Source organism: Lytechinus variegatus, chromosome 3 (genome assembly GCF_018143015.1).
Source record: "Lytechinus variegatus isolate NC3 chromosome 3, Lvar_3.0, whole genome shotgun sequence".
NCBI lineage: Eukaryota > Metazoa > Echinodermata > Echinoidea > Temnopleuroida > Toxopneustidae > Lytechinus > Lytechinus variegatus.
Genome location: NC_054742.1, coordinates 40,502,266 through 40,529,545, shown reverse-complemented (window position 1 = coordinate 40,529,545; position 27,280 = coordinate 40,502,266). Strand labels below are relative to the sequence as shown.

General features: G+C 34.2%; 1 long non-coding RNA gene across 2 annotated transcripts in view; it reads right to left on the bottom strand.

Annotated features, from left to right (window-relative positions):
• Nucleotides 1–12,038: 12,038 nt before the first annotated feature.
• LOC121411015 overlaps nt 12,039–27,280 on the bottom strand; it is a 29,791-nt gene continuing 14,549 nt past the window's right edge. For both annotated transcript variants that reach the window (XR_005969410.1, XR_005969411.1), the window contains exon 3: nt 12,039–13,600. This is a non-coding gene — a long non-coding RNA (uncharacterized LOC121411015). The remainder of the gene's footprint in view (nt 13,601–27,280) is intronic.

Sequence of the window (27,280 nt, the reverse complement as noted above, 5' to 3'; positions counted from 1 at the left end):
CTCAAGAGCACACAAGAAGAATAGGAAGGAGGTGAATGAGACAAGGAGTGGGCGTTGTGAAGGTGTGGAGATAAACAAGTTGATTTATTGTATTTTAACTAGAATTGAAGCCATACAGGGAATTTATTCAGAGGCATACAGAAACATGGGACATTTTATGTTACATATTCTAGTAGGACAAGAAAATAACATGAGAATGTAGAAAGTACAAACAAAGAATACCTTGCTGAAAAATTAATTATCATATCTTTGTAAAAAAATACAAATCTTTTGATGAAGCAAGTAAATGGCAATCCAGAAATAAATTTGTTTTAAAAAATACACGGGAGAAAGAAATATATTCTGATTCCAAAAGCATTGATTCAAAGTAGGCCACATCCAAACCCTATTGTACTTTCGTGTGTGGGATTATTCATGATCAGACCAAAACCTTCAAGAGGAGACCCCTCTACTGTACAGTGAGTGAAGAAGACAACGTTCTGTGCACCTTTGACTTGCTCTAGGCAATGCGTAGGTGGGTGCGGGTTGCATCCAGAATACAGGAGTGACCCAATACATCAAACAGTATCACTTTTCAATCGATTTTTCTCAATCTGTTTGTCCTGTCGGATTGACCAAAACATTACTTTCTCGCAAAAAGTCCACTTTTTTTCATAGTTAACATTATTGTTCTCAATTCAAAAAGATGAAATAGAGTAGATGATCAGGGTTTTTTTTTCTTTTTTTATAATCTTTTTAGCAGGAGGTATTTCTCCTTCTTCAGTTCATTCTGACTTACAGTTTGATTGAACGCAATACTTCTTACCACGGCTCCTTTTGCATTTTCTAGGACTAATTTAGACATTTTGGGGCAAAATTGCCCTTTTCCTCAGTGTCTTTTTTTTCTTACATGGAAGGTATTTCATCACATATTTTATCCAATAGGACTAAAATATAATATTTAAAAGTTAATGGCTTAGTCCAAGACTCAAATTCACATTCACATTGATTCATTTTATGGTAATTGCAATCATTATATAGGTAAGACAGGAAGGGCCAAATCTTTAGGAGCAAAGTGTTCGGTTATTTGGCAAGACATATTCACAATCTCTTAAGGGTAAAATTTCTTCCAGGAGCCATAGTAACTGCCTTACTGGGCTACCAACGCCGTGTACCCACCAGGTGCTCTCAGTTGGCAAACCTGGATTATTTCTTACTTTTTAGACGTTCAGTACGCACTAATATCTTGGTAAGACATTCAGGGCCTTGTACATTTTTTTTATTAAAAAAATCTTATTCATCCAGGTTTCAAATATAAATGCATGGCTTAGTTTCCTACAGGGAATCACTCATCAAACCATGTAGCTAACCAAACTTTTTCCTCATCAATTTAAATGAACTGGGGAGCGTTTCATGAAAGGACTTGTCAGACGTTTTATCCGACAAGTCCCATTTTATCCGACAGTTACCATAGTAACATTGCTTATCAGCCAATCAAAATCAAGGAAAGATGTAAGATCAGGGGAGCGTTTCATGAAAGAACTTGTCGGACGTTTTATCCGACAAGTCATGTTTTATCCGACAATTACCATAGTAACACTGCCTCTCAGCCAATCAAAATCAAGGAAAGATGTCAGATCTGACAACTTGTCGGACTTAAATGTTGATGAAACGCTCCCTTCACAACGTGTCGGACAAAAATGTTGATGAAACACTCCCCAGGTATTTCAGAAGTACTTCTTTGTTCACTAATTTATAATTTATATTTTCATGTAGAATGACATCTTTTTATGACTTTATGGCAACTCTTCTAAACTGAAAGCTTACATGTACAGTACTTGCATTACACAAGCCTGTGCTGCTTGTTCCTTGGGACTTAATCTGCAATTCATGAAAATCTGCGGAGAAAGGTCAATTTTCCACACACATCCCCTGAAGCATCGATGAAGCCCATGTCTATAATTTGCTGGACTTTTTTTCTTGTGATGTTTTCTATCTAAAGCCATCATTCAATTGCTTGAAAGCTTGAAAATGCAACTTAAGTGCGAATTTGAAATGTTAAGCCTTTAAGTTTGAATCATACAAGCTTGTTGTATCAAAACAAATTATGCAGCAGGATAGTCAATCCTTGATATTGTTACCATGGTAGTTATACCATGATGTTGAAGTCACAAACATAATACTATTTTAATAGTAAATTTTATGCAATGGAACCTACAGGTACATATAGATCAAATTATAGGACAATAGGATAAGCTTAGAACATGTGAAATATATCTACAAAGACTTTAATTTGTACAAAGTGTAGAATTGTGATTTACACATTTCCTGGCAAGAAGGATGACTATCTTAGATATTTCATTGTTTCTTATTTTCTAAATTACATCCCATTTTCCATTATATATGAAACAAAAGCACACAAGGGCCAAATCTTAGAGTTGATGAAAGCATTGAAATGTCAAACACGAGAGATGTGAATAGCCAAGTACCCATACATCAAACTTGTATCCATCTTACAATATAGTTCTATTGATGTTTTAAGGGTTATCTTCCACACATCCCTCAACATAATGCTGATTTAGATTTTTATTCACATTAATTTGCATTCTTCTTAAGTTAGTTAATACTTACATTTAAAGCCTATACTGCTCCTAAATAACGTGCATATCATTCAAAGGTTTACGATGACTGTTCACTCCCTTCCCACACAAATCGAATGACTTGAATGTCAGCATGAGATAAAATAAAAATCTGAAGGTGATTAAGTTCTTGCGACCAAACAATGTATTTTGTAATCAGCATGAGATATGAACCTATTCTTTCATAAAGATTGGCTCCCTCAACTGGGATTACTATTTTGAGACAGAATTAAATAGCACTACCAAACAAAGCACAATGGTAGGAAGTGTGGGGAGGCTGCTACCATAATAAAAATATGAAAATAGAAATAGTTTGTGTTGCTTGATATATTGCATTTTGAAATATATACATGAATATTTTTATTACTTTTCTTTTTTTAACAAGTCTTATGTGAATCAAAGGCTTAATTGCTTCACTTGCAAGTTTACTTATAGGAAACTTGGCTTATTCAAAATGTAGTAATCTGAAAGCAGTAAGTATATTGCTTCAAATAAAAAAACTTAAATAATCTAAAAATAAAAATAGGTCATGGTTTATTGATGGATGTTATCAAATTACACATCCTCGGCAGACACAAAAGCATACATCAAATGGTCCAACTGTCTATGTTGTACCACATGTGCTCTATATAATATGAGACCGGTTTAATAGGCATTTCTTAGGCAGACTCAATGTCCAATCGTTATCCTGTCTCCTAAACCACTCCATGGTATCTACCATGCATGCATCTAGAGCTTGATCAGAGACACGTTTCAACTATCCTCCCCACCCCTAACTAACCTCTTGCATAGGAGAGATAGAAGGAAAGCTAATATTTAGAATAGCCAGAAGGTCAGTGAGGCTGGAAATACAGAGAGGCGGGCAGGGCAGGCCAGAGTTCAGTATGAAGGCTATAATGGTCCGATCTACAGTACTGGGGCTCTGCAAAGGGGCAGATTACACAGGTCGGTAGGACAAGGTGGAGTTCACAGTAGGGCACCTAATCAATGAAACAATGCTCTAGTTGAGGAAAGGACTCCAGTGTAAGTAACTGCAAATAATCTGAATTAAAAACTGGAGTGCATAGATTGTACATGTAAGCCTATGGCGGGTTGTGAAATAGAATAACCTATAAAAAATCACTATTCGTCAAGGGGAAATTAAGTGTTCATGTATGTTTTTATATAAATACACATGTACAGTCCTCCATCAATCAACATCTTTCACAGTACACAGTCAAGTAACTTAAATCACGTATCTTCATTTCATCATAAGAACAAACGCATTGGTACTGTGTCTTTCTCTTTCATTGATGTCATGGGTTGCTATTCCATTTTGTTCTATGTCTTACTTTATCCACCTGTAAATATTTCTTCCATCATGAAACATTGAGTATTGAATCAAACTGAAGCATGACTCTAAATAAAATCCACGTAGCACCGAAAAAAATCTGTGTATTAAATAGTGTTGGCATTACTGGAAGGTATGCCTATTTCAATTTCACAATTTCACCTCAACAAAACCATGACACATTCACAGTAGGTTTGAATTCAAAGCCTGAAACCGTGGTTTATGTGGATTTCATGAATAATCATGAAAAATATAGCATGTCAATTGGGACAGCCTCTGACAATGAATGCATGCTTTTCTCAAAAGGTGTTAAATTCTAACTTGCATTAATGAGACAATTATATGTAAATCAACAGTGTGCAAATTAATATTGTAACTTTAGTAACAAGCATGAATTCTGTGCACTGTAAACAAAAGCAAGCTTTAATTATTTGAGTCACTTTTATGTATGCATGCTGAATTAAGCTTGATTAATGCATAATTGAATAAACCACTGCATGACACCACTTGTCAGTACTGCCATCATTGTTAGACCGCTTTATAACATTATCATAGTTGACTTTCACAGCCCTTAGCAAAAACTACACTGTCACATTCAAACATTTTTCAAATACACTAGAAACACACTAGGAGAAAGAAATCAGTTTTCATCTTAAAATCCAATTAGTTCCATCTCAATGTATAGTACCTACATCAATTTCAGATAATATTGCAAGCAGGAATATCAAATTTTGTCAATCTATCAACATGAACATGGGACTGTCCTTGGAAAGTTAGCTACCATGAGCATGCACATGATTATTCGCATCACAAGAGAGAACTACGTCATACTGTGGTCAGAATGGTTAAATCGATGGTTGGGGTTCCGTTAGGGGTCCTGATCAAAGTGGCTAGGATAAAATAAATTGACACTATGAGCTGCCACTTACAACCTGTTCACTCTAAATTCACCCTATATTGGGGAAAAAGTATGACATGCATATTTGTTGGGCAAATTACAATTTGTATAATGCTGAGGGAAAATATTCACCCAAGAATCTTTTTATATAATGTATGTTATCATTTTAGCTGACAAACATACCTGTTTTCTTTTTTTCTGAACATTGGGTACAATCTTACTCAAAGTTCATCAAAATGGATAATGAAAACCCTAAGTTATAAAAAGCTCAATCTTTATTAAAAACAATGTAGGTATGAGTTCAGGATTACTAACGAGGTAGAGAGTCTTTGTGATCATGTTAAAAAGGAAGACCTCTTGGCTATTCAGAGTTTGGGGGGAAGGAGTCTGACTTCCCTCTTTTATTGTTTTTTTTTACATTTGCTTTTTCCAATTTTTACTATAATTTTACAACACACTCCCAAGAAAAATGCTATTCTTTCCCCATTTTTGAGCAAAATCATCCCTATATTTCCATAACATTTGGGAGATCTAGAAAAATAAAATAAACATAAATCTGTTTTATTTACTTTAACTATATTACTTATTCATCTTTGTAATCTCTATAACAACTATGATGCATACCTTAAAGAAAAACAAGTTTTGAGTACTCTTCACCGCAATTCCATTAGTCCCACATGTACTATTTAGTGTCATGGGAGCTGCAACATGATCCATACACCTGGAGGTTGAACTTACACACTATTATAGGTATGAATGTAAGGACTGAAACGGTACTCAGGATTGATTATAAAGAGCCACTCTTATCCACTTGAAAATATCTCTTCACATTGGCCATGTTCCAATTCCTAATTCCCTTTTCCTATTCCTCCACTTGTCATGTCTTTAATTAGGACATGTTCTAGATACCTGAACAGAGTTACAAACATTTCTCCAAGACAGCCACTGGGCAGGTCCCAAAGCAAGTAGGCCTATTGAAATATGGGACCGTTTCTTTTGATCACTACAAAAGTTGGATCAAACACATATATGCTCTGCATCAATAGCAGACACTACATATTTAGTAGTACTGACTTCTTTATATTACTGAATTTAGCATTTGCCTATGAATGCCTAAAATGTCTCACCAGACTCATTCTGGGTCAAAATAGATATCATAATATCACAATTTATAAATCATATCTGTTTTAAGCAGCTTGTTTTGAAAATGTCAGGATATAGATATAATTCTTACAGTGCAATGAGATGGCATGAATTCAGGGGAATTCTCTGAAAAGAAGATTTGTGACATTTACGATAATCGCCTCCCACTCTTCCGGTCATCGTAGCATCGTAGCATACGCATACGCATGAAAGGGAAAACTACTCTCGCCCTACAAAGAAGGATTGGCCATAAATGGATTAACCTTTAGTAAAACATACAGAATTAAATACATATAGATGGCTAGGAAATATGTACTGACAGTAAATAGAGTTCATGTCACATATTAGATACTGATTTCTGTTAATGCTTTAGAATTATCAGATTTATAGTGGCACATGGTATTTGCATAGATACTTGCAAACATGTGCATATTTAACGACAAATCAAATAAAAGTCTGCCAGAAAGGTAGCAAGGAATTGTATACATACAAAAAACACAAATTTGAGGGAGAGGAAAAGAGAAAAGGAGAAAAAAGGAGAGAGAAGCAAACAGACAGACATAGATATAACCAAATATGTAGATAGCTGCAAAAGTTTCACGTTGGTTGTACAAGAAATTTGAAAAATGGTATACAGTGTTACAAAAAGTGCTTTTGTCCAAACAAGAGCGAGTGATAATTGGCTGCCTGCCTCAAATTATTCCCATGAATTCACATCAAATTAACACCATCTCTCCATCCACGTACGAGGGAAATAAAAGGCCAATGAAAAAAGAGAAATTGACAGTCAGCCAAGCATGCTTTCCCGGGTGCCTATGATTTGTTTACACTCCACACAAACTATTGAGCTTCTATTCGGTCTGATTTCCTCCTAATTTTAAAACCGATTCCACCGTCACCTTCCCACCCCGAATGAATTTAGTGTGCGGATGCCAATGAGCACTCCTCTGTTTACCCTCACTGATATTGCTTACATGTAAAGCTTTATAAAGGGTAGTGTGCTTACCAGGTAGTAAAACTAGTCTCACTATCTGTTGGATTCAATTAGATATGTATCATCCATAAATTCTAGAATTCTGATTTTTAATATTTACCAGAGAAATTACACTACAGTTGGTACAGACTTTGAAAAACCTAGATTCCATGTGTCTTTTAACACTTCTTTCAACCATTTAAATCACTTGATTTATTTGATTTCAATGTATTGTATCTTGTTTGATTTTTAGAGATCAGGAAATAAATGAATTTGAATTTGGAGCAAGTGGAACGCCTCTGGCAGTCTCACCTGCTTTACGCAATTTGATGTAGCAGCAATGCTGCCTTTTGAAAACAGTTAATAAATAATTATTCACAGAACACTAATATGATAAAATACTATGTCCATTGACCCAAAATGACCTTTGACCTTGGTTATGTGACCTGAAACTTGCACAGGATGTTCTTATCATTTTATGTCCACGTTTCATGAACTAGATCCATAAAATTTCAAAGTTAAAAAGAAAAAAAGAAAAAAGATTTCAACGTTGACGACGCGCACTGCCAAAAAAAGGATGTGTGATAGCTTATTCTATAGCTTGATTTTATCAACATCAAATTCTCAAATAAGCCTTGATTTAAAAAAAAAATCTTCAGCTAGTTTGTATTGACACAAGCCTTCAACACAGGAGGAAAGGGGTATCTACTGTAAATATGCAAGCAGTTTTCCCACTGATCAATTTATATTTTGTTAAAATAAAGGAATAAGTAATACTCAAAACAAACAATTCATATTTCCATACTTGATTGTAAGAGCTTTTAACAAATGTAAATGAAATGTAGTGAGTATACAAGGTGTGTTCACTGTATGGAACATGAATGTGTAGTTTTGCAAACCAGGAAATTCAACCCCTGGTATTTGCAGAAGAATGCTCTGTCAATACTAGAGGCACATTACAGAAGCTGCCATTAAAGGCTCACTATGGTTTTGGAAGAAGACCGTACAAATGAATGCATATAGTTCTTGTTTTAGCTTAGTGGAACAAGAAAGAGAAAGAATGTGATTTTTTGTCACCATCACAAAGATTGGATGGTAAACAAATGAGACAAAAATAGGCCAACAAAACCTGTATACATCTATACAGGTTTTGATATTATAACTTGTCCAGAATAGATGGACAAAAAGTGGACAAATAAGATATTCCTGTTCTGCTATTATAACTATTCAATCATGTATGAATATACAGGTACATCGGATCATTGAATTGCATACCAGCAATGCAAGCATGAATTACTCTAAAATAGGTCAACAGGGACAATTGGAAATGACAAAGCTGCCAGAAATAATGAACAATTTATTTGAAATTATGACAAAAAATTTTAGATGATCTTGCAAACAAATTTGAAAATTCAAAGCAAATAATTTAATACTATATTCAGTTTCGGATAAAAAAACATTTTGGTGCATTTTTTTTCTTTGCATGCGCTTTAACAGAATAGAGCATTCAGGTAACTGTTGACATAACATTCAAATCCTCCTCTATTCAATCCTAAACATCCTTTTATTTGCCAACTAGACTTGATTTGATAATATCATTTGCATAACCTATATGATATGAAAAACAGTGATCCTCACTGAATAATACTGCATAGGATACCCTGGTAATTGATGTAATCATTATTAATGAAATGGGTAAATAAACATTTTCTGTGCAAAGAATATTTTCATCTCAAAGTACTGTCTGCATGTACTGACACCATGTATATTTTTGCCAATATATATATAGCTTTCATGACAGTATAGTATAGGTATTAAATAAATCTAAAAACAGATCTTATATCGACTTACATGCCCTTTTGTTGCACACATATCTATATTGAACCATTCAAGAAGGAATTTTAATTTCACTGCAAGAGATCTTGTTTTCAGGCATTTTGTTATTCCATGATTGAAAACTTAAAGATGCCATCCAGAATCGAATGAGACATACACATATCATGTGCTGTGTTTAAGTGCTTTCAGCAAACTAACAGCCCCCCCCCTCTCTCTCTCTCTGTCTCTTAAAGGGCTCATTTAATTATATAATAATCATTTAAAAAATCATCTATGTAACAAGTCACTACAGTGACACACACATGGATGTACAAACAAATTATCAAATAAAATGTATGCCAATGAACAATAGACACTATAATACATTAAGAAAACAAAAGAAAGGCCAACATGAAATGAAATATAGAAATTATCTGAAATGCAAGTTAGTACAGAAAATATTAATAGGGTATGAGGTGAAAAAAATATGCACAAAATATATCCATGTGTCTCCATGGATCATATCCAGTTCAAGCATGGAGGAAATATTGCTCTCATAATGAATTGAATTGAATTGAAAAAAAAAAATGTTGAGCTTGAGAAATACATGTACATGTATGCATGACAGTATACATGTAAAATTACATGTATATCCTCGCATTTGCATATTCCTTGTTCTGGCTCTTAACACAAAATGTTGATTCATCAACACACCAAACGCTTCCTCTTGAATCATATTCCAAGAAAGTAGTTCAGAGAGAGAGATTTTGCTTTCAAGCAACAGGTTTCACTTTCAGAAAATTCATAATATCCTTGGTGATTTTTTAAGCAAACTCTATGAACTTGTACACTATAAAATACACACTTCTCAACTATGATTACTTCAAGAAGGCCTATATTTTTTGTATGAGAAATCCAATAGAGAGCAAAGGCAACCAACATTAGTATTTTACCACAAGGCAGACAGATCCAAAGGTACTTTCATACCCATTCCAACACATTTTTTGTTTGGGTATTCAATTTGGATCTTCACCCAGTATTTTGCCAGTGTGAATACAAATGACTTGTTTATATCTCAGAGAAAATACCAATTAATTAATGGGCACTTTAAAAAAAATTAAGCAATTTATCCAAGATCACAAGTATATTTTTATATGCAAAAGCACATTACAGGCATTTTAGATGTGAGGTAAGAAAAATGAATATCCTACTATACTTTATATAGGAATACAAGTCTTGTTGCTGGCTCAAAACAAATTAAAGGGGAAGTTCACCCTGAAGAAAACTTTGTTGTAAAAATAGCAGAAAAAAATAGTAAAAAATATTGGTGAAGGTTTGAGGAAAATCTGTTAAAGAGTAACAAAGTTATTAGAGTTCAAAATTTGGGATTTGTGACGTCATAAACGAGCAGCTGCCCCATGTGTTATGTAATATAAAATGTATGAATTTCAAATTTTGTATGGTTCCTGATGACTTAATTTTGTTTTTTCATGATCGGGTGTGAAATGATATGTCAATTGATATACAAAAGTTACAGTGAAAACCATTTTCAATTTTCTGAGAAAATGACATTTTATTGATTTTTTATCATTCGCTATGTAGAAATGCTGCTCGCATATGACGTCACAAATCAAATAATTGAAATTCTAATAACTTTTTCATTATTTGATGAATTTTTCTCAAACCTTCGGCAATATTTTTTATTATTTTTTCTGCTATTTTTACAATAAACTTTTGTCAGGGTGAACTTCCCCTTTAAGGTATTTTTAGGCCTGACCAATTCTTGGAACTGATGGGTATTAACCTGCTGACATATAGTATTGTGTAAATAATTGCATCCCTTTCTACGTTAAGTGCCTCCCTTTCCCAAATGATCTTTATTCTTTGCTCTCTCAGATTTAGACATGCAATGGTGTCCTTTTTTAAGAGACAACCTTTGGGGGGAAGTGCTTCTGCAAAGGGGCCTATTTCTGTCCCCACTTATCTAAGAAATCCAGAACATGCCTATGCAGGTTGACCACCCATGTCTTAATACACAAACAAAATACACAAATGAATACAAATGGTTACAAACAGTAACAATGAACAGAACAGATGCATAATAGGTTATTTAACAAGATATTGGTAAAAAATCAGTTCAATGAAATAAAAGTGTGGATTATTCAACAAAAATTAAGAACATGCATGATATTTATTGCAGCGTGGCACTTCAAGTTTCATGTGTTTTTTCTAATATCTTGCACAAACTGAACAAGGTTATTCAATGGAATTCTATAAGATGTGCTATTTGGGTTCGTTTTATTGCTGGTTTTTTTTTTTTTACTTTTGTTCATTTAAATTTACACAAGTAATGTCAATACAGTGCGTATCAAAAAAAGTTTACACTTTGAAAAATCCCTGGGAATTAAAAAATATACAACATGTGGGTAATTTTTTCACATATAATCTTGGGTTTGGGTCTCATCTATCCAATGAAAGTAAAAGTTTTGTCAGAATGTTACAATTGAGTGAGCACTGTCCATTTCTGTAAAGCTCGCAGAAATCTGTTTGCGCAGAAATGATCGTTTTTATGTTGTGTCAAGTCGAAAGGACAAAATCAAACTGACAATACGAAAGATTTATCATACATTTCCCTTGCACTTTTAGTCAATTGGAATAAAACGGATACATTCAAGCATTTTGTGACAATTTTGCCACCCAAATTGAAATTTCAACACTCAATAAGCACAACCTTTACCCTAATTGTGCCAGCTGGATCTGAGGACATAACTGAATCTGAACAAAAGTTTATATCAGACATCTCCAGCATTTTTTCACTAAGTTTTTATCATTGAAAGTTGGTTTACATTTCATTGTTTTATCTAATACTTGTTTCTCCACCCTTTTCCCAAGCTTAGCAATGATTAACAAAATGAAAATCAAGCTTCAGCCATTCCATATAAATCACAGCTCAGTGTAAAGCAAATATCGTCACGATGGCCTCGGTGTGTGGGGCAAAATGCACTCTTCGAAGTGTTTTGGGCAAGGAAACAAGTCAAACAATGTAGAAGATATCTTCAAATCACTTTTACTAGCTAAATTCCATGTGTTCTTCATGATTAAGGGCTACTTTTATTCGCATAACTATTTCAAATTTCTGTGCAAATCATTTTTCACTAACTTTTCAAAAGTGGTGCTCACTCAAGCGGAAATATTTTTCGACAGTTATATCGTCATTTGCTTTAATGGACCTGTACCAATGTTGAAATGTGGAACAATCTTCAGGATATTACAAATGTATAATTTTACAGGATATTTTCAAAGAGTAAACTTTTTTTGATATGCACTGTATAAGTAATGAGTACAGTGCAAACAGTGATTATGTTATCCCTTTCATATAATCATTATGTTTCAACTAACTTTATAGAAAAGGAGTTAAACACAACTAGGATCAGGATAGAGAATCTAAATAATAGATGAAAAGTTATATAACTTCAACTGAAAACTCGGTTTATCATTCTGCATACAATTAAAAGGTGCAATCAATTAAAACCAAAACATAATGATTACACAGCAGCCATGCATTGAAAGAGAAATGTTAAGCATTCTTTATTTGTCTTCCCCACTAGAAACATATAGCCATTCAAGATTTCCAGGGCTCGAAGCTTTTTCTTTTGGGGAGAGACATGATTTTTTTCCCCAGTTTTGTGAAAAAAATGATAATCCAAATTATGATCAATGAAGGTTAGACCAAGATCTTACACTGTTGTTTAAGATCAATAATATGTTTTGAAAAAAATGTATTTCTAGCTCCCCTTCAACCATGCACTTAGATATACCTATGGGCAATCACATCCGACCTCTGGTAAATTTTGTGTCTCTGATTACTTGTTCTTTTGGCAGTCTGTAATGTTCTCAAATGACCATGACTCAGTCAGTTTATGAAGCAAAGTAAGACTTGAGACAAATGGGGGTCGGACATACAAAAAGGTTGATTATTTCATGGAATTGCCCCCATGTATACTATCATGAGTTTATATCATCCAAATATTCACTTCGATAATTATAATTGATCATTTGGATTTTATACCTTCAGTTTGATGAACAACAAAAATAATATCAAGGTTATTTCAAACTAATTAATCAAATTGGGTGGGGGTTGAATCTTAATTTCTAGTATATGGTAAATTTCATTGATAAAAAAATCAATTGCAGATATATGTGCTGTTGCAGTGATATTTCATTTCAACATAAATGACCTTGCCTTTATAGAATACGAAAACCTTGAATTTTATTAATCGGATTCACTTTACACCACCTCTCAGATTCACTTTACACCACCTCTCTCATTCACTATCAGTTAAAACCTGCCATTGAAATGGATGGCTGCAAATGCTTCATGCCACTTAATTAGTCACCAAGTCCCACTGTTGAATATCAACTGGTGCTGGTGTACTTGTGCACATACATCAATGTCATTAGATGGGACTGAAATGCAAATCAGACTTTCCTCTCTAATTCTACATGCTAGTTGGAAGCATTATGGATCAAGAGACAGGATATTCATGGAGCAGAACCCATGCACATGATCACATTAGCAGCAGGAAGGAACTGAGATTCCGACAATGTATTAAAAAGAACAAAATATTAAAAATAAAGTTATTACGTCAATGTGTGGCTAAATAAAGGCATGCCATGATGTTAGGGATGCAGGGCTAATACAAGACTTTCGTTCATTTTGTTAGCCATCATCATACCTCCTTCCTCTCCGTTGCCCGGCGAGAAAGAGAGGATATCTGCTTGTAACCAGTAGAGGGCGCTCAACTGGAATCTAAAACTCCTGTCTGAATGTATAGAGAAAAAGGGTCAAATACTCAAAGTCACACAAATAAAAAGAAATAATACAGCAAAGAGAATAATGATGGGTACATGTACAAAAATTGAACAGATATGAAAGAATATACAGATCATTAGAAATCAAAAGCAAAAACTTAAAGCTGGCTGACAGTTCAATCAGATTTACATGTACTCAGAGATATTCAGTTCATAATCATCTGAGAGAAAGGCATTAAATTAGAATTCAATGAGAAAAATCAAGGAGTAACAGTGCTCTGTATCAAAACAGAATTTCAGGCTATTGATTGTACAGTGTGCTTTACAAACTACAACAATTTATCATAAATGCATGAGGAGGGGGAAATGAGCCAAATTCAAATATAAAATACCCCCATTATATTCATTTTAAAGAAATCATATAGGGAGCATTTTCAATTAGTCTGACAACTCTCCTTGGTGTTGATTGCTTTTAGAAGCAAATGTTTGTGTAACTATCTGATAATGACTACCTGTATGTGCTGGCAATTTCCATGAAACCATCCCCATCAGGGATTAGGCAAATGAAATAATGTACATTTCTATTCCAGAATACTGGTATCTTACACCCCACATGCATTGACACAATTTAACATTACATTTTCATAAAGAAAATAAACTAAGTTGATTAAAATATGAAATAAGAATAGAAATAAGTTTTATCAATTGTGCTCACTTATATATACCAGCATGCAGGTAAACATGTTTTCTTCTTCTTATTTTCATTAAGTCAATTGTATTGTGTGTTGTACAATTTCTTGTTTTATATGAATATTCACAATACAAATTAAACTTTACATTTAATAAGCTGACCTTTTTGCAAATATCACGAAGTTTGTCAGTCCAACGTCATATATATATTGCCATTACTGCACATCAATATGCAGGATAATAAAGGGGAAAAATGAATATATTTGCATGCTAATATAAAATATTGGTATTATCTTATCTATCCATGAAGAATAGATACATTCTGTGCACATGCAAACATTCTCTCACTCTGTGTAAATACATATATCAAAGATCAATATCAGATTTGATAAAAACAAAGCCTAGAGATTTATCATACAAATTCAACAACGTAAAATTTGATACATCCACAGAAAATAATAAATTCCCTTTGTAAACTGAGGCTGTAGGTCAACTTTAGGGGTATCAGTATCATGATAAAATTGATGAGATAATATACATGAATTGCATCCATCCCTTTCTTTTTGATTGATATAAAAAAATTCTGCTGGATGGCATCACATATTTGCAACATTAGCTAAATAATTTTGTATGGTTTTAGAATGCATCAAATATTCAAACTAACATGTAAGACAATAATGTTACAAAGTTAAAAGAATTTCTTGGTGAATAAGGTGAACAAACAAAAAATCAAATTGGGGCAAATATTATAGAGCAATATTATATAGCATGCATACATGTATAATAATTGAGAAACAATTTTTCATATTACATTTTGTTCTATTTGTAGTATATTCTACGGGTATAACATTAGAGCATCTATAACATTTATTAATTTCTTTGCCTATGAGGTGACCAAATGTCACTATGCACTGTTATAGATGGAAGGTGACAAAACATAAGCTTCTTAATACCACCAAAAAATTAATGATTTGAGTGTTTCTACACATGCACTCTAGACATTTAAATCTTAAACACAAGGTGCTCAAATTAGATTCAATGATATCCCATAATAACTTGTTCTTTTCGGTACAAAGTGAACATGTGATGATTTTTTCCCATTTATAAATGTATTGTGCATAGAAGAAGGCCCTACCATTGTAAATTTTATATCCATCATCAAGTGGGATCAATGATTGGAAAATGTAATCTGTGTGGATAAAGTACCAAAGTGGTGAAAGAGGACTTGGACCTTCAAGTTTGCATGAAGACATCACAAAATATTACCATTTGCCCTTTTTTCTTTGGGGGTATTATCGTTTCTTTACTTATCCCCTATTAACATGACATGTACAGCCACTTAAAGAGTACATGTTGTTTTCCCCTTACGATCTTCATCTGAATTATAAGAAGTATAATCTATTGATAACTCTGAAAGTACAAGTACAGTGTTAATACACTGTACTTGTACAGGTAATTCATCAAAGTATAATCAAGTCTGTAATTCCATTGATAGTGTCTATACTTCCACCCCCCCCCCTTCCCCCACATGACGTTAACTATATACGTCAAGTGTGTACCCTTTATAAATAAAAAACATAAACATAAAAATGAGGGCAAAACTATCTTAAATTACTCTTATTTGGTGAATTAGTCATTTCTCTTCATATTGTCATAAAAAATACAAATGTAACTCCTACACCAACGCATCTAAAATAAGCAAATCCCACATCTTCTGACGTCAATATCTTAAGGATTTGTAAATAGTGATCCCTCTAATCTACTTTTAGATCTGATCAGTATCGTGTAAGGTACAAAAGGGGGATTTACTCACAGAAGATGAACCATGCTAGTAGGTCCATGGTTGAACTAAGATTGAAAATTAGGTAATGTATCATTAAGGCTGTTTATATGTCCCTTAAAACTTTGCACATTAGCTATCAACTCAGTGCACTTTTGTGATAAATTCTATAACCTTTGGAAGATCGCGTGCTATATTATTGAACACTCTTGCGATGACAAAGTCAAATTTAGGTCAATTAAAATACAGATAGGGCCTGTTGGATAGAACTTTATAATCAATCCAAATGGCAACTTGAATATTCAAGAGCATGCATTCATAAGAAATAAACAGGCTCAATATTCATATAAGTTTATTATGCACATGCTTGTAATGAGAAAAAAAAATTATCACTCAGAGCTTTTCTGCCAGCTCGAGATACTAGAGATTGTTGTTAAATGAATTCATTATATATTACGTGCATGTCACTTTGTTGTATCAAACTCTCATCATGTCAAGTGCTCTATGGAACTAAGTGTAGCCAAAAGGAGAATCTTCATTGTCATTCATAACATGACCCAAGCAGGCCTATATCTAAGTAATCTAACGCATATATGCAAAGTTTACATGATAGGAAAATCCTATAATTATTTGTCTAAACGTATAATAGTAGACCGGCCAAACCTCAAAAAGTGCTCTAGATAAGGATTCGACGGCAAAATTTGTTAATGCTTGGCATCCCAGCTAATAGTCTTGCAAAAATACCCAGGAATAGCGTACGGGCGGATGCCAAGCGCAATTTTGCGTGAAAGTGTCATTTTTAGCGTAAAATCTGAAAGACTGTCGAAAATCACGCATTTTGATATTTTGACGGATTATCATCATATTTTCAATTATCTTTGATATGAAATTATTTCTATTCAGAATTTCAAATTATAAGTCTACTAAATATGCATTTCAAATTTGAATATTACACACACACATATGGCACAGGGAAACATAAAACCGCGATTTCCTCGAAATAAAAGTTTGTGAAAACTATCAATAGTTTGAAGTTTTTTTACGCAACATAAATTCATCGATTTAAATGCGTTTATCCATCGAATGTATAGTAAATGTCCTAGTACCACAAATATTAAAAGAATTTTCAAGTAAGATGGTAGATATCTAATTTTATGTTATCCGAAAGGAGACACTGTGCATTTTACCAGGTGCGCATTTTGAAAGAAAAATTGAAAATACCGTACATTATGTACATAATTACATGTATAAGTACATACTAAATCGAGTTTTTATTTACATGTATAAGTCCATAATAAAGCGAGTTTTTAATTGGATAGCACAATTTGTCAATTCCTTGCATCCCAGCTAAAAGTCATGCGGAAATACTGAGGAATAGCGTACGGGCGGATGCCAAGTGCACTTTTGCGTGAAAGTATCATTTTTAGCGTAAAACCTGAAAGAATGTTGAAAATCACGCATTTCGATATTTTGACGGATAATCATCACATTTTTTAATATCTTTGATATGGAATTGTTTTTATTCAGAGTTTCAAATTATAAGTCTATTAAATATGCATTTCAAATTTGAATATTACACACACATATATGGCAATATGAAATATAAAATCGTGATTTACTCAAAATAAAGGTTTTAAAAATTATTAATGGTATAATGTTTGTGTTCCGCATCTCAATTTCATCAAGATTTAGTGCTATTACCGAATAAATACTTAATAATTGTTGTCATGTCACATATAGTGAAAACAAATACTGAAATAAGATGCAAGATATATATCATTTTATTTCTATATGCGAAATATAACAATGCACATTATTTTATCAGACGCGCATTTCTGATAAAAAAATAAACAGCACACAATATTACATCGATATTGCACATATATATCGGTGCAATACCCGTCATGATATTACATAGGATTATGTTTGCTTTTGTAGAGTTCGATCTCCTTGATATTTCCACGAATGAATTGGTGCTGAACTTAAATCTACCTGTGGCGATATTCAGAAATAGGTCTGATATTTAATTTGCCGTTACCATGGTAGCATTAATTTTACAGGAATATCTACATGTATATCCAAAATCATAGAAAACATACATGTATGAATAAAGCGATTGAATTAGCATTTTTAAACCACTCTGTCAATTTTCAGTGTAATGCTTATTGGATTTTTTTCTCTTTTCAATCAAATCAATTTTATGTTGGCATGGTTGGGGTGGACTTGCATGTCCTTTAAGGTTCACATTTAAAATTTTTAAAGCTCATTTCACCACAGTGTATTGCCGTCGCACGACCATTATGACAAACAAATCTAAAGGCTAATGCCCAGCATCCAGCGCATATATTGTAATATATAGATGGTCGTACAACTGCATTTCCCAAAAGGGCATTGGTATGTCCAGGGCTGCCCAGGGTCGGGCTGTCCGGCCCCCGTCTTAGACCAGAATATATAACAACATGGACCTGTGATAATAACAAATGCAAAAACTTTGATGAAGTAAAATGAATTGAATGAAAATTATAATTTGCATTGCAAAAGACCAAATAACATTTATTATTCATATTTTAACATAATAATTATAGCAGCAGGACATTGGAAACAAATGAAATTAATAATAGAAAAAACGCCATCCATAGCTCATCGAACCAAAATAACGTATGACCTTGATCATGTGAACTGAAATGATCGATTATGATGACATTTAAAAAAAATACCCCCATATGGCCAAAGTTCAGTGACTCTAAATGACCTTTGACCTTAATCATGTGATCTAAAACTTGTGCAAGACGATCAGTAATACATGAATATTAAAGTGTCATTAACATTAAAGTGTCATTATTTTTTTTCTATACGTTCAAAGTTATAATGAAATTTTGAAAAATGTAACTTTGGTTAAGATTTCAAGGTTAATATGACGCTGTTATATCAAAACTGTCGTCACCTCCACCGGAGAAGTGGCTCCTTTAGTCCTGCTCTGCTATGCCGGCGAGACAAAAAAGTAGGTACTGCCGTGCAACGGCCATTTTTTTTAATATGCTTTGATAATCAAATAACTGAAGTAAAATGTAGATTGACAGAGTGGTTTAAAAATGCTAATTCAATCGCTTTATTCATACATGTATGTTTTCTTTGATTTTGGATATAGATATTCCTGTAAAATTAATGCTACCATGGTAACGGCAAATTAAATATCAGACCTATTTCTGAATATCGCCACAGGTAGATTTAAGTTCAGCACCAATTCATTCGTGGAAATAGCAAGAAGATCGAACTCTACAAAAGCAAACATAATCCTATATAATATGACGAGTATCGCACTGATATACATTGTAAGATAATTATGTGCAATATCGATGTAATATTGTGCGCTGTTTATTTTTTTATCAGAAATGCACATCTGATAAAATAATGTGCATTGTTTTATTTCGCATATATAACATAAAATGATATATATCTTGCGTCTTATTTCAGTATTTGTTTTCACTATATGTGACATGACAACAATTATTAAGTATTTATTCGGTTAGCACTAAATCTTGACGAAATTGAGATGCGGAACACAAACATTATACCATTAATAATTTTTAAAAACCTTTATTTTGAGTAAATCACGATTTTATATTTCATATTGCCATATATGTGTGTGTAATATTCAAATTTGAAATGCATATAGTAGACTTATAATTTGAAACTCTGAATAAAAACAATTCCATATCAAAGATATTAAAAAATATGATGATAATCCGTCAAAATATCGAAATGCGTGATTTTCAACAGTCTTTCCGATTTTACGCTAAAAATGATACTTTCACGCAAAAGTGCACTTGGCATCCGCCCGTACGCTATTCCTCAGTATTTCCGCATGACTTTTAGCTGGGATGCAAGGAATTGACAAATTGTGCTATCCAATTAAAAACTCGCTTTATTATGGACTTATACATGTAAATAAAAACTCGATTTAGTATGTACTTATACATGTAATTATGTACATAATGTACGGTATTTTCAATTTTTCTTTCAAAATGCGCACCTGGTAAAATGCACAGTGTCTCCTTTCGGATAACATAAAATTAGATATATACCATCTTACTTGAAAATTCTTTTAATATTTGTGGCACTAGGACATTTACTATACATCCGATGGATAAACGCATTTAAATCGATGAATTTATGTTGCGTAAAAAAACTTCAAACTATTGATAGTTTTCACAAACTTTTATTTCGAGGAAATCGCGGTTTTATGTTTCCCTGTGCCATATGTGTGTGTGTAATATTCAAATTTGAAATGCATATTTAGTAGACTTATGATTTGAAATTCTGAATAGAAATAATTTCATATCAAAGATAATTGAAAATATGATGATAATCCGTCAAAATATCAAAATGCGTGATTTTCGACAGTCCTTCAGATTTTACGCTAAAAATGACACTTTCACGCAAAATTGCGCTTGGCATCCGGCCGTACGCAATTCCTGGGTATTTTTGCAAAACTTTTAGCTGGGATGCCAAGCATTAGCAAGCATTAACAAATTTTGCCGTCCAAAGTATAAAAAATCGTTTTGGCCGGTCTACTATAACCAACACAATATTCTTTTTAAAATTTATTAATGTCTAGTAGTTACTCATACATGCAGACATTATGTATATGCCTACATAAAGTATATAAACAATTTTTTTTTTAATGTACACATAGGCCGATGGACAGGTCAAACATCCAGAATACACGTAAGTGAATGGTATAATAATTGTCAGTCTTATGCAAGGACCTGTTAGCAATCTTTAAATATATGTATCATTTCAACTTCCTGTATTTTCTTCCGACAATGTACCCCAGACACATCATCATCATTTCATTGCTAGCATTATTGCATCCCATTGATAATTTACAATTCAAATATTCGCTCGTTATTCAGCACCTCGTGTGCACACGGAGCACCCATCTAGGCATGTACATCTAATGAATAGCGCAGGCTCTCCTTCCACACAATCTCACGTTTCCATTTTCCACTTTTCAGTAGTATGCGTGACTTTTCACACATCAGCTGCGTGGTTGACGTAGATGGCTTGCTATAAATAGAGACCATGTTTCTCTGGTGGGTGCAAAAGGAGCTACTGTCTTTGTCGGACCAGCCCCGACATGTGATTTTCTATCCCTGGGAATGTCACTTAATGTTGGCTCCAATAAAGGGAAAGAAAGGTCTCTCATGTAGGCCTCCAAGAGCCATTTATAATTCACCTCCAACAGGGTTTCAAATCCAGATTAAGTCCAGACCAGAGCAACAGAACTGTGCCAAACGATTATGTCTTGTCAATTAAATGGGAGGTACTTTCATTAGTTCCATGAGAAGTACATGTAAGTCAAGACTCGACAAGTATTCTAGCCATCTTTGTAGAACATATTCTTTTCATCTTCTTTATTCAATTTTCATGACAAGGATGATACATTGAAACTCAATTAATTATATTTTTCTCCTCAATGCAAAATGAAAACCTTTGAATGCAGGTATAACATAATCTGTATTTTGTATCTGAAATGAAGGAACAGGCAAAAGTGCAGCTTCCTTTTGTCACAGCAATGGGATACCAAGTAAAAGGCCAATGCACACTTTACGTCTGGGCCACAATCCGATTTTGGAATAAATCACATTTTGCTCATTTTCTGAAAATGTGAATGAAAAAAGACCAATCCTAAAGTGTGCAGTATATTTCATGTTTCAAGGCCCTGATCAACTAATAAGTTGATGGTAAAATTATTATTTTGAACTTGACATTTTGATTTCAAGAGCATCTCGCCAACATCAATTATATTCACTTTTTACTTTTAGTTCATATCATGATTGCGCATTTGCGTTATACATCAATTTGTAGCCAGGCTTAAAAATGAACAGCTTTCAAAATGCAAAGATTATATGCTAAAAAGGGGTGCATGGGTTTCAAAACGCAATTCTGCATAACCATGGATGCCAGAACATTGATCAAATATGATGGAGACTTCAATCATGATTGTACTAATAATCTGGCCTCCTTCCAGATCGCAATGTACTTGCATATGCTCCCAAGATTGACCTTTACTTTTTTGATCAAACTCAATGATCTAAAACAGGAGGCTTAAATGAAGGGTAGACAGTGCAATTACACACAATTTCCCAAATTAACATTGTTTGTGTTTGTTTTTATTTTTGATCTTGCATAAGAAAACGTACCTAATTGTCTTTTTTTCTGCCAAGAGTCATTGTTCAAATCTGCCTTATGAACTCTACATATACATGTATATTGGTATGCAACACAGATGTCTGACCTTTCAGCTCCCATCTTGGTATTCCCATTCCGATTTCTTAATGTGTCTCTCAAAGCAAACTAGACATTATAGAGAAGAGCAGGTCTGGTTTATCATCCAACAAGACATGGTGCATTCAGATCAACAGATGGCGCTAAGCATACATAAGAAGCCATAAACTTGAATATGATCCCATAAACTGCTTCTGAATTGTAACAGGGGTAGGCGTTAACATGTATAAGGCTTCTAGCTCTTTTTGTTGACCCCAATTCCTTAAAAAACATCTGGTATGTAGTTGTATTTCCTTGTCTTCTTGCCTTCATTTTTTTGTGTTTTATTATTTTTTTCATAATTCTCTTTTTTATGTACTCATGTTTTCTGTTGAATGAAATAAATAAACTTGAACAGGGGGGCACTATCAACCCATCATTCAATACCCTTCCTTAAGTTTTGTTTTCATTCAAATTCCTACTCATGAACAAAATATTGAAACAAATGAAGACTTAATAGAATTATTTTCCATTTCTATGAGCCATAACATGTACTCTGGTAATCAATAGATTATGTGTACTCTTTAAACAGTTTTCAATTGTGAAGTAGCTGCCACATGCAGGCCACCAAAGTATTGTTTACAACAGAAATGACATAATGGTAAAATACCAACATACCAAATAGATGTATCATTTCTACTTTCAGGGTTTGTTGGCAAATAGCCTCTATATAATGTGATCCAATTTCACATTACCTCAGTAGTTGCTCTAGAGATGTTAATCCTAATTATCCGGGGTAAGTTTTACTCTTGTCACTCTTGGGGGGGGGGAGATGTTAAGACCTGAAGATCTTGGCCGCTGATTATGCTTATTCATACATGTAAAATCCTAATTTTGCTTTAACTTAAAGCTCCCAGAATATCATTTTCTGTTATTATAACAATCATAAAAATTGTACACAAAACAAAAATCATGGTACCAAAATCAAATGTTTCATGCATTTTATTGTTTTTTGTTCTTTAATTTTTTCCCAACAAGACTAGTCAGTAAAAGCATCAAATTAAATGATGTTGTTCGTAAAAGAAAAATGTAACTTCTCATTTAAGATACATATGGGCAATTCCATGGTCAGTCGCTAACGTTGGGGCCCAGAAGGAGAACCCGGCTTGAACCTGCACTGGAATGTTTAGCAAACAAATTTTCCGGGTCCTGGATCAACCTGGAACTCGAAGCCACTACACAACACTGCCGCTGCAGTGTCTAGAATTAGAAGCCGGGGCTCGCTCAATGCACGCTAGCGTTAAATCTAGGCCCTAGTGCACTTTAGCATATCCCACAATGTCGGCAAACTAATTTAACCTAAGTTTTTGATCGAAGTATTCCCAAGTATCGATTTTAACTCGATTTTCAACCACATCGAGATTCAGGAAGGCTTTATTTCGGCTTCATTCATCGTTCAAATTCTCAGATTTAGGGTCTTAGTCCGCCATACATTCATTTTGTGATAAGTGATGAAATTAGCGATTACATGTAGCAAACATGAAGCCAACAAACAGTGTTGCTGCCCTCTATGTTCCTTTGGCAAAAACTCGAACAAAGTCCAAAAGATTAAAGCCAAAATAATGCCGTTTCTGATGCTTAGTGTGGCTGAAATTCATGTTAAGGATCAATTAATTTAGATTTAGGAAAATATATGAGCTCATTTCATACATGGAGAGAAATGGTCACATTATCTTGCTGTCTGTTTGGTATTTTTTCTAAGATATAACGCCTTCAAATCTTGCTGGGCTTGGGCCGGGAGAAATCCCTCCAACTCGCCAGTCTCCGAGTTCCAGCCCAGCCTGGCTTGCAGTTGCATTACACTTTTACTTGTCTTTTCTAATGCTTGGTGTGGTCAGTTTTACAGGGGTGAGTCTTTCTGTCCAGTTTTAGTACTGTCAATTTATCTTGACAACCGGAAACTTTAAAACATACAGAAAGGTTGTATGCTGTATATTGTGGACACCATGACGTCCCAAAAATCGGTCAGTCGTATCGGATATGGAAAAAAAGTGACTGATAACTTTTTAATAGTTCTTTTAAATCAAAACACTTTTCCCAATTTCAATTTTACTGACATAATTATAGAAGTCTCAAATGAGACATTTGAATTTGGGAAGCAACTTCGAGTTTCTTTTGTGGATACAAAAATGTTGGTCAGTTGCATTACACTTTGTCCAGCACCACAAATTTGAGTTTTAATAGAAAATTTTGATCCAGATTTAAAATGGAGTCAATATACATATTTGGAAAATGTCCACTTTTGCTTGGAATCCCCCATATGCATGCATGAAACCTGAATATCATATCTGTACATGTGTCAAAATTTAGGCACAGCAAATATATGGAAGACTTGACTGTAATAAATACATTCAGTGGATATTGTCAAGTACCCTTGAATTGATTGACGTCATGACATTATGTCAATATAAGACTACAGGACCATTATAAATTTCATTTAATTTGCATGTACAGGTGTAACCAAGAAAAGAACTTTGCACATCAACTGATACCAACCTCGTGTTTACCTTTCATCATGATTATACTAAGTTATATTACTGCTATTAGGACTTTATGACGAACCATAAACAGATCCCAGAAAACATTTTTTTATGGTTTGGAAACTTGAATACAGTATTCCAAAAGATGCTGATATAATAGGAAGTACATATAGGCAAAGTGGCTATCATTACCAATCAAGTGTAATACATGTCAGCATTGTAATTTAATGGGGAATCCAACCCAAATAAAAGTTTTCAGAGAAAGGAAAAATCATACAGGTTGATAGGCGAAAGTTTGAACAATATCAGACAAACAACAAGAAAGTTTTACATTTTTAAAAGTTGTAAAAATTGGCAATCACTACACCCATCGAGACTTCAAATTGGCTGCATATGTAATAGCATAGTGTTGTCAGGCAAGGACTACTCTTCCATGTACTCCAACATATAAAATGGCTAAAATATTGTGTTTTTTCTTAAGTTTTACTTCAAGTTACATATTTTTTTCATGAGGACATAAAACAATATGTTACCTGGGTTATATTTTGACTACTGCCCAAGAGGAATGGGTACCTTCAGAGAAAACCACAAATCCCTGATAATAAAGTACATGGTCTATAGGGCCGTCTGCACCATCCCGAGTTTTCAAATTAGCGCGCTATTTCTGATCCGGCAAATTATCCCGATCTTAAAAATCTTGAGATTGTTTGCAATGGAGACACAATTATCGCGAGATTGCAATCCCAAGTCAACTCGGGTTTATTTGCAAAATAGCTCGCTATTTTACAAATTATCCCGCTAATTCGTAGGTGCAGACGTCAGTCCATAATGCAATTCGCGTTCCATTTCCGCCTTGGTCAAAACATATACACATCACGATCGTACCGAACGCATGCGAAAGTCAACTTAATAAACGCGAATAGACATTATTGCGATAGCATTCATCAATTCCCCAATCAGCAATGATGGTGTCAAACCAGTGAATGGATTTTGGGAGAGACCAGACCGAAGGGGGAGGCGCTCATTATCGATGATGGTCATAGTCAATAACAACACTGACAACAGTTTCGTCTTATTCCTTCGCAAAATGTGAGCAAATAGCATTTCTTTCCTCCTCTCTCTGTCGTTGCCTCCTTCTCCGCCATCATATTTAACGAAGAGTACATCATTTCTTCACTCGCTTAGCGCGGCTGAGCTGAGAGGATTGTTGCATAACACCGGTCGAATTCGGCGAAAGTGCTAGTGAAAGGAGTACATGTATTTGATTGCATATCGCGGGAAGTTATTCAAAGAAACTCCAAGATCGGAAGTTCGCATGCTCGGAATATCGGGCTTGTTGCCTCGCTCGAGCAGGAATCGCTCTTCTTGCGATGGTGGAGACGGGGTTTCTTGAATCTCGAGATTAATCGCGAAGAGGGCCGATCAGGCTAAAATCTTGAGATTGAGCAAACTCGGATGGTGCAGCACCGCCTAATGAGAAATTTGTCCTTGCCCCTTGTCAATATTTATTTATTGTCTTATACCCCTTTAACAAACCCATCTTCCAATGATCTGCCTAAATAAAAATTGCATTCACAAACTTCGAAAATAATCCGCACTATTTTTTTATGAGCGCCCAACCTGAAAAAGGCAGATAATTGTCATGGCAACTGCACATGCCCCCTCTGATGGGATTGTGTTGGAAAAGGGTGACCTTTTGTGACCGCACCATGGCAATTATTTGCATTACTTAGGAAATGCGTTCACATAGCCAAAATCTCGTCCCGATGCTGCTATTATGCAGATAATTGCAGCATCGAAATAATGCGGATAACTCTGGTCCCGCATAATTGGGTTTGTGAAAGGGGTACTAGAGATTTCAATTTTAATGCAACCATAACTTTTTTTATTGCTCTTGCGATTTCTTTCAAACTTTCACCATTCTGTTTTATTTATTTTTCTCCTTTCCGACACAGTATTTAATGCCAAAGGCTGGTTTCCCCTTTAATACAATCAACTGTATCAACTGCAAACTGGATCCTTAGACACCGTTCTCATTATGCTTTCTAAAACTAGTTTACTGGAAACCGGTTCAGGAAACCAGTTTGGAAGATCACTTTGCTATCATTCCCATTTGATCACACGAAAGTGTTTTTTTAAATCACTGCACGTAAAGCAATATTGTTGCTATGGAAATGCGCTCAGTGGGATGACACGTTTCACACTAAATTAAAAACCGCAGCGTAGGCATCTACACCTTTCGTGTGGAGAAGCTTCCCGAAGAATGGTTGTGTCCTCACGCTAAAACCAGTTTAACGAGGCAAGGGATCTTGAAAACTACATGTACATTGCAAAGTGGTTTTATGAACCAGTTTGGAAGATCGCTTAGACAGTAAACTTGTTTTAGGAAAGTAGTGAGAACTGTGTCTGAG